The sequence below is a fragment of the Xenopus tropicalis genome, chromosome 9 (assembly GCF_000004195.4).
Source record: "Xenopus tropicalis strain Nigerian chromosome 9, UCB_Xtro_10.0, whole genome shotgun sequence".
NCBI lineage: Eukaryota > Metazoa > Chordata > Amphibia > Anura > Pipidae > Xenopus > Xenopus tropicalis.
In genome coordinates, this window is record NC_030685.2 from 13,767,238 (window position 1) to 13,780,036 (window position 12,799).

The 12,799-nt window shown below is 46.5% G+C and overlaps 1 non-coding gene across 2 annotated transcripts in view; it reads right to left on the reverse strand.

Moving 5' to 3' along the window:
- srcap overlaps positions 1-12,117 on the reverse strand; it is a 38,617-nt gene extending 26,500 nt beyond the window's left edge. For both annotated transcript variants that reach the window (XR_004220383.1, XR_209044.4), the window contains exons 1-3: positions 11,868-12,117; positions 911-1,109; positions 622-819 (exon numbers count right to left, since the gene is read on the reverse strand). This is a non-coding gene — a transcript (Snf2-related CREBBP activator protein). The remainder of the gene's footprint in view (positions 1-621; positions 820-910; positions 1,110-11,867) is intronic.
- Between the last annotated feature and the right edge of the window lie 682 nt (positions 12,118-12,799).

Genomic DNA, 12,799 nt, shown 5'->3' on the forward strand with positions numbered 1-12,799 from the left:
GCAGAGACACATAATAAATGACCCTCAGTTGAGCTTATGTTGAAGGTGCATAAACAATGTCTAAAGCTCCCCTTTTTTTCTTTTAACACAGACATACATGAGTACACATTGCTCTGAAAACATGACTGTGCAATGGCTGTGCTTGCTGGGACATCTTATTCCATTATGAAATGGTGTATTCTGTGACTTGAAGTCCCTCTGTTTTGCAGAGAATCTATACACAGCCTACTATGGAAAGGGACTACAAGTACCAGAATCCATTACTTCACACCAGAACAAAATGTGGGAGGGGATGCATTACACATTTCTGATGTCACGGAGTGGGCAGGGCAAAGCAGATGTGCATATATAAATATCCACTCCTGTAGGCAGAAGTGGGGTACAGTTAGGGCGGGAAGGGCTGTAGGAAGAGCTTGGTCCAAAAACGCCTGTGACCCAAGGAACTTATGTGCGTGTCGGCACATCACTTAACGAGTTTGTATTAGCCGCAAGGTATATGACAATATTAAAATCCTAAAGTAACAGCAAAACTGCACTTCCATATAAAGCAGAGAACTGTGGGGAAACAGACCAAGCGGCTGCACAGCTCCCTCACACTGCAAATCCAGAAGAGAAACTTACATGTTTGGCTTGTTCAGCAATCTCTGGTTGACTGTCCCATTTTTGCCCCCCACTGTTATCCTGTTGGGAACCATCCATCCCATCATAAGTGGGGGAGCCACAAGCTGTGTCCCCCATTTCACCAGAGAGGTCAAAGGGGGACAGCTCTGCACTGGAGCCAGGAGACACAGGGTTACTGCCCGTCATTTTGTCTGATGCCTGGAAGAGAAGAAAGCAAACACTCAGTGGCATTCCCTATGGGAAACATTAGCAGCACAGACGCTACACTCCTGAGAGAAGCACTGCATACCTGCAGCTGGTGTCGGGCAGGACAGGGCTGCATAGCAATACTTGCAGGTGACTCCACTCTCTGGCTGTTGTCCTGTGAGGCCGTAGAGCTTGTGGCTTGATTAAGTGCATGCTGGGATGCTGCCTCATTCTGAGCCAGGCCGTCCAGTCTCCAGTCCAGAGCGCCAGGCCAGTCACACTCACTGCAGTTTAACTTCTCACTGTCAGGAAGAGAAATACATTGTCAAGAAAACCCTTTAAGAACAAGCAAATATAGCCAAGGGGCCTAAGAATTATATTGGTTCAATTCAGTCCAATGCAGGTGAATAAACGGGTCACACAAAAGTTTGTTCTACAATCATGCCACAAAAGCAAGTCTCATTGGTCGTACCTGACTTCGGGCATGGCCTCAAAATCCAAGGGAAATCTCCAAAATGGCTAGTAATGCGTGCAAAATATATCTTTAGCAAAAACAAAGTTTAATATGGGCGTCTGATTGCACAGATATTTCTGCAACTCCTGATAGGCAATGCTCTGCAGAGAACACTTACATCATAGAAAAGTTGGCCTGAACATAAAACCCTAACTATGGGCAATCTGCCATATTCCAGAGATATTCTGCAGAGTTCAACAGAACAATCCAGTGGTTCCAGAGGGGCTCGGTATAAAGGTCCAGTAAAGCTGAATGTTTAGTTCCACTGCTCCATACCAATACCCCTATGAAAACTGAAGATGGGTGACATTTGTGAACAGGGATACACAATACCCATTTGTTTCTGAATTTGCCCAAATACTGAGTTCTCCACAAAAGATTTGGCTTTAAAATACTGAACCCATAATGGAACCCTTATTCATATATTTTATTATGAGCAAAATAAATATTTGCCTAAGCGGGCCAAAAAAATAAAGCTATCAGCAGTCTACTGCTTTAAAGTCACATGAGGATTCAGATTTGGTTTGGCTGAACATTAAAGGGGTAGTTAATCTTGAAATTCATATTCACTTTTTGATTAGCTTCACTCCAGTTTGGAAATTCAGCAGCTGTCTGGTTGCTAGAGACTAAGCAACCCTAGCAACAAGGCAGTGAAAGACAGAATAGGAGTGGGACTGAACAGAAGGATAAGTAATAAAAAGACATATAAAAGTGTAGCTGCACAGAGCAATAAAAATAATGTAATTAAATAAGACCAATGCAAAAGGTTCTAAGAATAAGTCATTCTGTAACATTCTTAAACCTAAAATAGGAGGTTACGGCCAACATTTTCTGCAAATAATCAATGAATAAAGTAAATGAGAGCAAAAGACTTCATATGGCGTGATCATGGCCAAGCATTTTTATGGCACATCAGAGTTCCTGGAAATCTAGGTGCCCAGAACAATCTACACTCAGAAAAGGCATGTCTAATACTAAAGCAAGAAGATTCTGTCGACATTTACAAACTTTAAAAGGGACATAAGTACAGCGCTGCGGAATATATTGGCGCTTTATAAATAAATGTTAATAATAATAATAAAAACAGTAGAGTAGGCTGGTACTGAACTTACCACTATACAGTGTAGGGTGACCAGATCACTTAAACTCAAGGGACACTGGAAAAAATCCAGCTAGTGGGGCTGAACTGATTTCCCTGCAACGTGTATTTATTAGACATGTCCTGGAATTTTCAAGTGATCTGATCACCCTAATTCAGAGGTCTGCACAGAGGTCTACCTGTTCTGCTGGTCCCCTGATCAAGGCAGGCAGCTTGTAATAATAAAAACTGGAAAGCCAATAATCCATCTGAGCCAATCAACAAAGCCATAAGAGTACCCCCACTTAGGCTAGAAATAGCCATGAAATATTTCTTGTCTAAAACCACTAATGGTCACTGCATCCCTCTAAGGCCCACAATGTTACAATAAGGTTCAGATATAAATAGTTGCTGTTTTATTTTGACACTGTTGCCATCTTTTTTGCTACACATGGATCCACTGTGCTCGGAATGCAACGTTATAGTCAATCAAGTTGAGCAGTTTTGCTGAGCATTAGAAGACTTTATGGAAGCATCTCTTTGTATAATTCTACTTTATACAGGTAGCACATTCCGGATGTACCTACACAGGGCATGAAGCCTATGAGCTTCACAGAACATTATGTAAACAAGGGGGCCCCAACCTTTCTTACTCGGGAGCCACAGTCAGATGTTAAAAGACTTGGAGCAACACAAGCACCATAACAGTTCATGGAGGAGCCAAATAAGGGCTGTGATTGGCTATTAGGGGCCTCTATGCACACTATCGGCTTACAGGGGCTTTATTTGGTAGGAAATCTTGTTTTTATTCGACCAAAACTTGCCCCCAAGTCAGGAATTCAAAAATAACTACCTGGTTTGGGGGCACTGAAAGCAGCATCCAAGGGGTTGGGGAGCAACATGTTGTCCCCGAGCCACTGGTTGGGGACTTAAACCATTGTGCAATGCCAACTGCTAGGATGATGACACACTGGGTTACTAGTAGCAGCTACTTTTTCAAGGCTACTAAACTCCAGAAAATACCCTACTATAGACAATACTGAGAATTGCCTCTTCTAACACAGAGACAATAATCAGTAAATGATCAGCATTGTCTTTTTTTAGTAGACAAGTAGCTGCTACTAGTAGCTCCGTGTGTCTTCACTTTTAGGCTCTGTAGGCATCCCAACCTGATCTGAATCAGGCAAAGATTTATAATCAATATCTAATCTTATGTATCCATGCTAAGCGGGGATGGGATGATCCAGGCAAGGGGCTGGATCAAGGACCAGCAGACCAGGTACAAGCATAAGCTGGCTGTTAAAGGAGCAGTAACACCAAAAAATAAAAGGGTCTTATTTGTGTGTGTTTAAATATAATGTGCAGGTACCCTGGACTAAAAGAATTCCCATAATTCCCAGGAGCTTTTCCATTTTACTTGCAAGCTCCCTGAAATAAGTCAGACGAGCACAAACCCCAGGCAACCACAAATTATTAGTCCATTGGTTGCCCCAATACCCACCTCTGCCAGGGGCTCTTAACCATAGTACTGCCTGTGCCCCCTCCTGAAATATGAATAGGAGAGGGGCTGAATAGTAAGATAAGTAATAAAAAGTAACAAAACTAATATTTGTAAGTGCGCAGAGCAATAGTTTTTGGCGGTTGGGGTGAGTGAACCCCTTTTGAAAGCCGGAAAAATGAGGATGTGGGAGGCAAATAGTTTGCAATTGGTCTTCATTATTATTATTTTTTTTTTTTTTTACAGATTTCCAAGTTGCGAGGAATAGGGCATTCTATAACAGACAAAAAGTTAATATAAAAGTGTATGCATGTAAACACTTCCACTGCTCCATCTGTGGCATCTTCCCCTTTAATCAGGAGAAAGGGCACATGTGCTTCACATTACGCCACTACTCCCAGCAAAAGGGACACCACCACTGATACATGCAAAGTTGAGAGTTTGCTCTCCACAATAACAGCCCACCTAACCTGCCTTACACAATCTCCTCTTCCTTTAGAATGACTTGGAGCAGTGCTTTTTGGACTCTCGGCATCACCCTTTCCATTGCCCCCCCCTCCTTGTAACATTAACATGGTTGCAAAAAAAATGAAAAGTTACTGTTATTGTCCAAAGTATATGTAAGGCTGCAGAAAAGAGTCCGCCCATAGATTAAACCCTAACTGACCTTAAAGAAGGAAAGGCATTTTACTGCCAAGAGATTAGCAACAATAGTGCCAGCTAGAACATTATATTTATTCTGCAGGTATCTTTAATATACCTGAGTAACCAGCACTAGAAGCTCCCTCTGTTTAAGATTACAGCTGCCATTTTAGCTTGGTTTCCATAGCTTCCTGCTGCAGCTCTAGTTGGTAGCATAGATCACATATTCTAAAGGGAGGGGGAGTAAATTCTTATGGGAGGGGAGAGAGGAGAGAGCTGTGCAGGCTCTACCCCCGGGAATGAAGGATTTTTCCCAAAGAGGAAGTCTGATATTGAAGAACATGTTGACAAAAAAAGGAGACAAGAAATCCTGTGTTTCTTTTGATAGAGGACTCAGTGCAGCGTTTCTGTGAGTGCTTATGGCTGTATTTACATAGACCTTTCTAGTGCTGGGCGGTATACCGGTTTAACCGGTATACCGGTTTTTGAAAAAAAAACGATATGATTTTTGAACATACCGCTATACCGGTATGCGCGCCTCCTGCAGTTTTTATCCAATTACATCCGGGTTGCGCCCGTGCGCACGTGACGTCGGCGCGCACGCGACGTCGCTAGGACGCATCGCTGGAGCTGGAGGAACCACAAGTTGGGTAAGTTGGGCTGGGGCTGGTGCTGGGGGGGTTGTGGCTGGTGCTGGGGTTGGGGGGGTTGTGGCTGGTGCTGGGGGGGTTGTGGCTGGGGCTGGGGGGGTTGTGGCTGGGGCTGGGGGGGTTGTGGCTGGTGCTGGGGGGGGTTGTGGCTGGTGCTGGGGTTGGGGGGGTTGTGGCTGGGGCTGGGGGGGTTGTGGCTGGGGCTGTTGTGGCTGGGGCTGGGGCTGTTGTGGCTGGGGCTGGGGCTGTTGTGGCTGGGGCTGGGGGGGTTGTGGCTGGGGCTGGGGGGGTTGTGGCTGGTGCTGGGGTTGGGGGGGTTGTGGCTGGGGCTGGGGGGGTTGTGGCTGGTGCTGGGGGGGTTGTGGCTGGTGCTGGGGCTGGGGGGGTTGGGGCTGGGGGGGTTGTGGCTGGTGCTGGGGGGGTTGTGGCTGGGGGGGTTGTGGCTGGGGTTGGGGGGGCTGTGGGGGTTGGGGGGGGTTGTGGCTGGGGGGGTTGGGGGGGCCACCAATATTTATTATTTATTTTTTATTTTTTATTTATATACCGTCAAATACCGTGATACCGATATAATTTTGAAAAATACCGTGATATAAATTTTTGGTCATACCGCCCAGCTCTAGACCTTTCTGATAAAGCTTACTCAGTTTTTACCATTCCTTCTCCTTTAAGCTGCCCATACATGTACAGATTTTAGCCTTCTTCCGAAGAATGCTCGGATATCGATCGTACGATCAAATAAAACAATTTAAAACTAACATTTAGGCTGAAATTGCAGAATAAAGCCTTAAAAATACCAAATTGGAGGATAATCTGGATATGAAAGAGTTGGCAGACACCAATCATACGAAAGTGACTTCCTGGAAATGCATTGTAGGCCCCCCACGGATATCGGCAGATACACAGTACCTGCACAGATTTTATTATCTGACCAAAATTTTATAACCTGCCTGACCGACTAAACAACCGATCACCATGGTACGAAAATGATCAAGACAATAATTCTGAGCCCACACACGGTGCAATAACTGCACAAAACTAACTATGTTTGTTCGATTGTATTGCGTGTATTTAGGCTGGGTAATCCGGGCACTAAATGGCTATGTGCTGAAACATAAAAAAGTATCGCCCAAGTCACAGATAACCCATAATAAGAATGCTGGAAGGTGAAAGTACACACAAGATGGCCAAATCCTACTCCCACCAATTTTACTTGTGCTGAAGTTTGCCATCAAGTAAAAGGGATAGTTCCCCTTTAAACTAATTATTTAGCTTTTTTTGTTCAGCAGCTCTCCAGTTTGGAATTTCAGCAGCTATCTGGTTGCTAGGGTTCAATTTAACCTTGCAACCAGGCAGTAGTACAAAGTTACAACAATATAACTGTAGCCTTACAGAGCAAACGTTTTTTTGGCTGCTGTGGTCAGTAACCCCCATTTGAAAGCTGGAAGGAGTCAATAAAGGAATGCAAATAAACTATAAAAAATAAAATAAAAATGGAGAACAGGCCATTCGATAACATACGTAAGTGTTAAACTGAAGGTGAACCACCCCTTTAAGATAACTTTTACAGATCAGAGGATAGCCATTCTTTTTTATCAATGTCTATGAAGATTCTCATTCATCCAGGTCATGATATACAGTATCTAGAAGAATGAAGTCTAATTCAACTGGTCTTTATGTTGTTTTAACAGTTATTTCTTTTCTGACTCTTTCCAGATTTTTAACAGGGGTCACTGACCCCAGCAGCCAAAAAACTATTGGCTACGGTTTTACTGTTCATTTTTGTTCATTGTTTTTCTGTCCAATACAATGCAACAAGCGAGCGCAGGCTTGGAAGGAACCCGCACAATGACATCAGTAACCAGGGGATCAGGGCCATCATGGAATAGGAGTCTGCCCTTATATAGACACATAATGCACGTTTCTTGGTATTTCTGCACTCTGTCTCACTGATACCCAGCCCAGGTAGGAATAGGAAGCCAGATGGGGGCAATCCATGTAGGTAGGTTTATGGATGGAGAAAGTAAATGTCACTCCCTGTGCGTGAGTTCCAGCTGAACTGCACAAATAATATTTTACTGAATAGAATGACTTTTAATTAGGGGCCACTGATGCCTGAGGCGGACAAATTCAATATAAGGACACCCAATATCAGAACCAAGGCCATTGACCAGGGGTCCCCAACCTTTCTTACTCGGGAGCCACAGTCAAACGTAAAAAGACTTGAAAAGCAACACAAGCACCATAAAAGTTCATGGAGGAGCCAAATAAGGGCTGTGATTGGCTATTAGGGGCCTCTATGCACCCTATCAGCTTACAGGGGGCTTTATTTGGTAGGAAATCTTGTTTTTATTAACCAAAACTTGCCCCCGAGTCAGGAATTTTAAAATAACTCCCTGGTTTGGGGGCACTGAGAGCAACATCCAAGGGGTTGGGGAGCAACATGTTGCCCCTGAGCCACTGGTTGGGGATCACCAAAGAAAAGGTATAATCACTGTGGGGGGGGGTGCCAAAATGGAACCCCCCAGTGATTGTAATCGCTTACCTTATACCCCAGGTTGGTTAGAAGAAAACCGCACCAGCCTGGAGTAGCTGCGAGGGAACAATCCTCTTCCTTCTCACGTCTATCTCCGGAATCACGGGGCTGGCGTACGTGCAGAAGAGTGAAAAAGATGGCTTTTTTTGTTAAAAGTTCATCTTTTCACTCTACTGCGCAAGTGGCGCAAAGACAGGAGGAAGAGGACGGGTCTCTCGCAGCTACCCTGGGCCGTGTGGTTTTCTCCTTGTACATTTCCTTCTCCTTTAATTATAAACTGTATTAAACTAGTTGTCTTGCCATTCAGGGCTCAGTCAATTTAAAGGGAAAATATACAATATAAGCTCACAATGTGATACACCCCTCTCCCATGAGAGCACAAGGCAGACTATCATGGTTTCCTTGGAATCAGGTATTTGTATGTAAAATATATATAGTCTGATTCAGCTGGTCTTTTTTTTTTTTTAGTTTTTTTTTTTCTGACTTTTTCCTGATTTTTAAAACAGGAGTCACTGACCCCAGCAGCCAAAAATCTACTGGCTCTGTGAGGCTACGGTTTTACTGTTGCTGTTATATTTTGTTCACTGTTTTTTATCCAACACATTGCAACAAGCGGAATCAGGTATGTGTGCGTAAAATACATTTTAATATATATTATATATGTGAATGCTGTTGGCCTTACAGCCAATCAGATCACAGCTGGCACAAAACAGTGTCGGACTTGTAACAGACCTCAATGGGTGCAAGTTCTCTGGCAGCAAATTAAAGATTCAGATTAAAAAGCCTTACATAATAGGGCAAACACTGAGGTTCCCTATAGATATGTTATTGTTTATTTAAAAATGGAGGTGAGAAGAAATGTAATGTAAAGGGACCGAGACGGAACCTGGGGAAAACTGCCCACAAACAAACATGCCAGGGGAGAAGACCGCAAAAGCCTTAACCTATGGAGGTAGGTGTGAAAAACATACAAGGGGTAGGTGGGTACTGACAAGAACCATGTGATTCCCAACATACAGGGAAGGGGGGGTAGTATCTGGTCCATGCTGCAGGCAAGCAGAGCTTGTAAACAATAACAGATAATTAACTGGTCAGTGGCTCTTATTCGCTCTCTATAGTAATAAACTATAAGGTACAGCAACGCCAAGATGTAAAGGGCCAATGTACGCAAAGCCATAGCATCACACTGTGTATATGATCACTGTGCACTGTGGCCCTTAATAACACATAACTCCCAGCCACAAGGTGAGAGTTACAGTATATTACAGAGGGAAGGGCCTGCACAGTGAGGGGTTTCAGGGACAGGGGTAGGGTGCAAAGAAGGAAACTGGCATACAGGCAGAAGGGCAAGGGAGCAGGTATTTAGGTAGTGAGTGGAATTAAGGTAGGGAGAAGCAAAGAAGGTGGCAATTAGGTAGGGAGGTGGCATTAAGGTAGAGTAAAAGTAAATGCTTGTCAGCTGGCATTTAGGTAGGGAGTGAAATGCAAGGTAGCCAGCAAGTACATAGCAACGGAGCTAGAAGTTAGATAGGTAGGAAGATGCTAGAGTGTCGGCATTTAGGTAGGTAGGGAGAAGCAAGGGAGCCGGCAATTAGGTAGAAATGGAGATTCAAGGGAGCAGGCATTTAGGCAGGGAGGGAAATGCAAGGGAGTCGGCATTTAGGTAGGGTGGGAAATGCAAGGGAGCCGGCATTTAGGTAGGGAGGGAAATGCAAGAGAGCTGGCATTTAGGTAGGGAGGGAAATGCAAAAGAGCCGGCATTTAGGTTGGTAAGGAGGGAGATGCAAGGGAGCCAGAATTTAGGTTGGTAGGGAGGGAGATGCAAGGAAGCCGGCATTTAGGTTGGAAGGGAGATGCAAGGGAGCCGGCATTTAGGTAGGGAGGGAGGGAAATGCAAGAGAGCTGGCATTTAGGTAGGGAGGGAGATGCAAGGAAGCCAGCATTTAGGTTGGCAGGGAGGGAAATGCAAGGGAGCAGGCATTTAGGTTGGCAGGGAGGGAAATGCAAGGGAGCCGGCATTTAGGTTGGTAGGGAGATGCAAGGGAGCCGGCATTTAGGTTGGTAGGGAGGGAAATACAAGGGAGCCGGCATTTAGGTTGGCAGGGAGGGAGATGCAAGGGAGCCGGCATTTAGGTTGGTAGGGAGATGCAAGGGAGCCGGCATTTAGGTTGGTAGGGAGATGCAAGGGAGCCGGCATTTAGGTTGGTAGGGAGATGCAAGGGAGCCGGCATTTAGGTTGGTAGGGAGATGCAAGGGAGCCGGCATTTAGGTTAGTAGGGAGATGCAAGGGAGCCGGCATTTAGGTTGGCAGGGAGGGAGATGCAAGGGAGCCGGCATTTAGGTTGGTAGGGAGATGCAAGGGAGCCTGCATTTAGGTTGGTTGGGAGGGAAATACAAGGGAGCCGGCATTTAGGTTGGCAGGGAGGGAGATGCAAGGGAGCCGGCATTTAGGTTGGTAGGGAGATGCAAGGGAGCCGGCATTTAGGTTGGTAGGGAGATGCAAGGGAGCCGGCATTTAGGTTAATAGGGAGATGCAAGGGAGCCGGCATTTAGGTTAATAGGGAGATGCAAGGGAGCCGGCATTTAGGTTGGTAGGGAGGGAAATACAAGGGAGCCGGCATTTAGGTTGGCAGGGAGGGAGATGCAAGGGAGCCGGCATTTAGGTAGGTAGGGAGATGCAAGGGAGCCGGCATTTAGGTAGGTAGGGAGATGCAAGGGAGCCGGCATTTGGGTTGGCAGGGAGGGAGATGCAAGGGAGCTGGCATTTAGGTTGGCAGGGAGGGAGATGCAAGGGAGCCGGCATTTAGGTTGGTAGGGAGATGCAAGGGAGCCTGCATTTAGGTTGGTAGGGAGATGCAAGGGAGCCGGCATTTAGGTTAATAGGGAGATGCAAGGGAGCCGGCATTTAGGTTGGTAGGGAGGGAAATACAAGGGAGCCGGCATTTAGGTTGGCAGGGAGGGAGATGCAAGGGAGCCGGCATTTAGGTAGGTAGGGAGATGCAAGGGAGCCGGCATTTAGGTAGGTAGGGAGATGCAAGGGAGCCGGCATTTGGGTTGGCAGGGAGGGAGATGCAAGGGAGCTGGCATTTAGGTTGGCAGGGAGGGAGATGCAAGGGAGCCGGCATTTAGGTAGGTAGGGAGATGCAAGGGAGCCGGCATTTAGGTAGGTAGGGAGATGCAAGGGAGCCGGCATTTGGGTTGGCAGGGAGGGAGATGCAAGGGAGCCGGCATTTAGGTTGGCAGGGAGGGAGATGCAAGGGAGCCGGCATTTAGGTAGGTAGGGAGATGCAAGGGAGCCGGCATTTAGGTTGGTAGGCAGGGAGATGCAAGGGAGCCGGCATTTAGGTTGGTAGGGAGATGCAAGGGAGCTGGCATTTAGGTTGGTAGGGAGATGCAAGGGAGCTGGCATTTAGGTTGGTAGGGAGATGCAAGGGAGACGGCATTTAGGTAGGGAGGGAGATGCAAGGGAGCCGGCATTTAGGTTGGTAGGGAGGGAAATACAAGGGAGCCGGCATTTAGGTAGGTAGGGAGATGCAAGGGAGCCGGCATTTAGGTAGGTAGGGAGATGCAAGGGAGCCGGCATTTGGGTTGGCAGGGAGGGAGATGCAAGGGAGCTGGCATTTAGGTTGGCAGGGAGGGAGATGCAAGGGAGCCGGCATTTAGGTAGGTAGGGAGATGCAAGGGAGCCGGCATTTAGGTTGGTAGGCAGGGAGATGCAAGGGAGCCGGCATTTAGGTTGGTAGGGAGATGCAAGGGAGCTGGCATTTAGGTTGGTAGGGAGATGCAAGGGAGCTGGCATTTAGGTTGGTAGGGAGATGCAAGGGAGACGGCATTTAGGTAGGGAGGGAGATGCAAGGGAGCCGGCATTTAGTGAGAGAGGGAAATGTAAAAGAACAGGCAGGAAGGGAGCCGGCATTTAGTGAGAGAAGGAGATGTAGGAGAAGTGGCAGCAGGAAGGGAGCCGGCACGCAGAGAGGGAGAGAAGGAGCCGCACAGAGAGAGAGATGGGGGGGGGAATGAAGGCAGAACCCTTGTGAGATTACAGGGAAACAGCCGGCGTACAGAAGGGCAATGCCCGGCGCACAGAGGGAAATGACCCGGCACTGGGCAGGCAGTTCGCGGCCGCCATCTTGTCTGGGACTCACCTGAGCGGCGGCGGCTCCTCCTCTCTGGTCTCCGGGAGCTGTCACCAAACACAATCCGCAGCCATCCGAGGCACGCCAGCCGATAGCAGCCGCCCCCGCTAGCTCCGAGCTCCGAGGCCTCTGTGAGGGAGGGATCCGGTGAGTATTCCCCGGCAAGCGAGCTGCAAGGCGGGAAAATTCTGTAAGAAAATAGCGGGACGGGAGCCGGCGCTCTCTGCGCAAAATGGCGACGGGGGCGGGGAAAGTGCGTAGAACAAGGGGGCGGGGTTGCGTCATATCCATATTGGGCGGGGATACGTAGCCATTTGAACGACTTGGTTCCTTTCTTATGTGGAGAGAATGAACACAAGTCTTGTCTTTAATCAAACAAACAAATAAATAAATAATAACATTAATTACATTGTACAGAGTCTGCGTTCAAATGTGGGTGTGAGTGAATTTGGGCTTCTTTTTGCGACTGCCCCAGTTCGCCCATCTGCAGCGGTATCACTAAAGGCTTAAGGTGCTTCACCTTTACATTAACTTAATGGTCAATTCCAAACAACTCTTCAGTTGGTCTTCATTATTTATTTTGTATAGTTTTTGAATTATTTGCCGCGGGTCACTGTCCCCGGCAACCAAAAAACTATTTCTCTTTGACACTACGATTTGTATTACTTATCTTTCAATTCAGATCTATTCCAGTATCTCCTTGCAACTTTACATTGGCGATACCCTGGTTGCTAAGGTACTTTGGACCCTAGCAACCCGAGAACTGCTGAAATGTCTAACCGGAGAGTTGCTGAACAAAAAAATAACATAGTAAGTTAGGTTGAAAAAAGACCTACGGCCATCACGTTCAACCATAATGCCTATATACACTCACCAAAAGGTTTATTAGGAACACCTGTTCAATTTCTCATTAATGCAATTATCTAATCAATCACATGGCA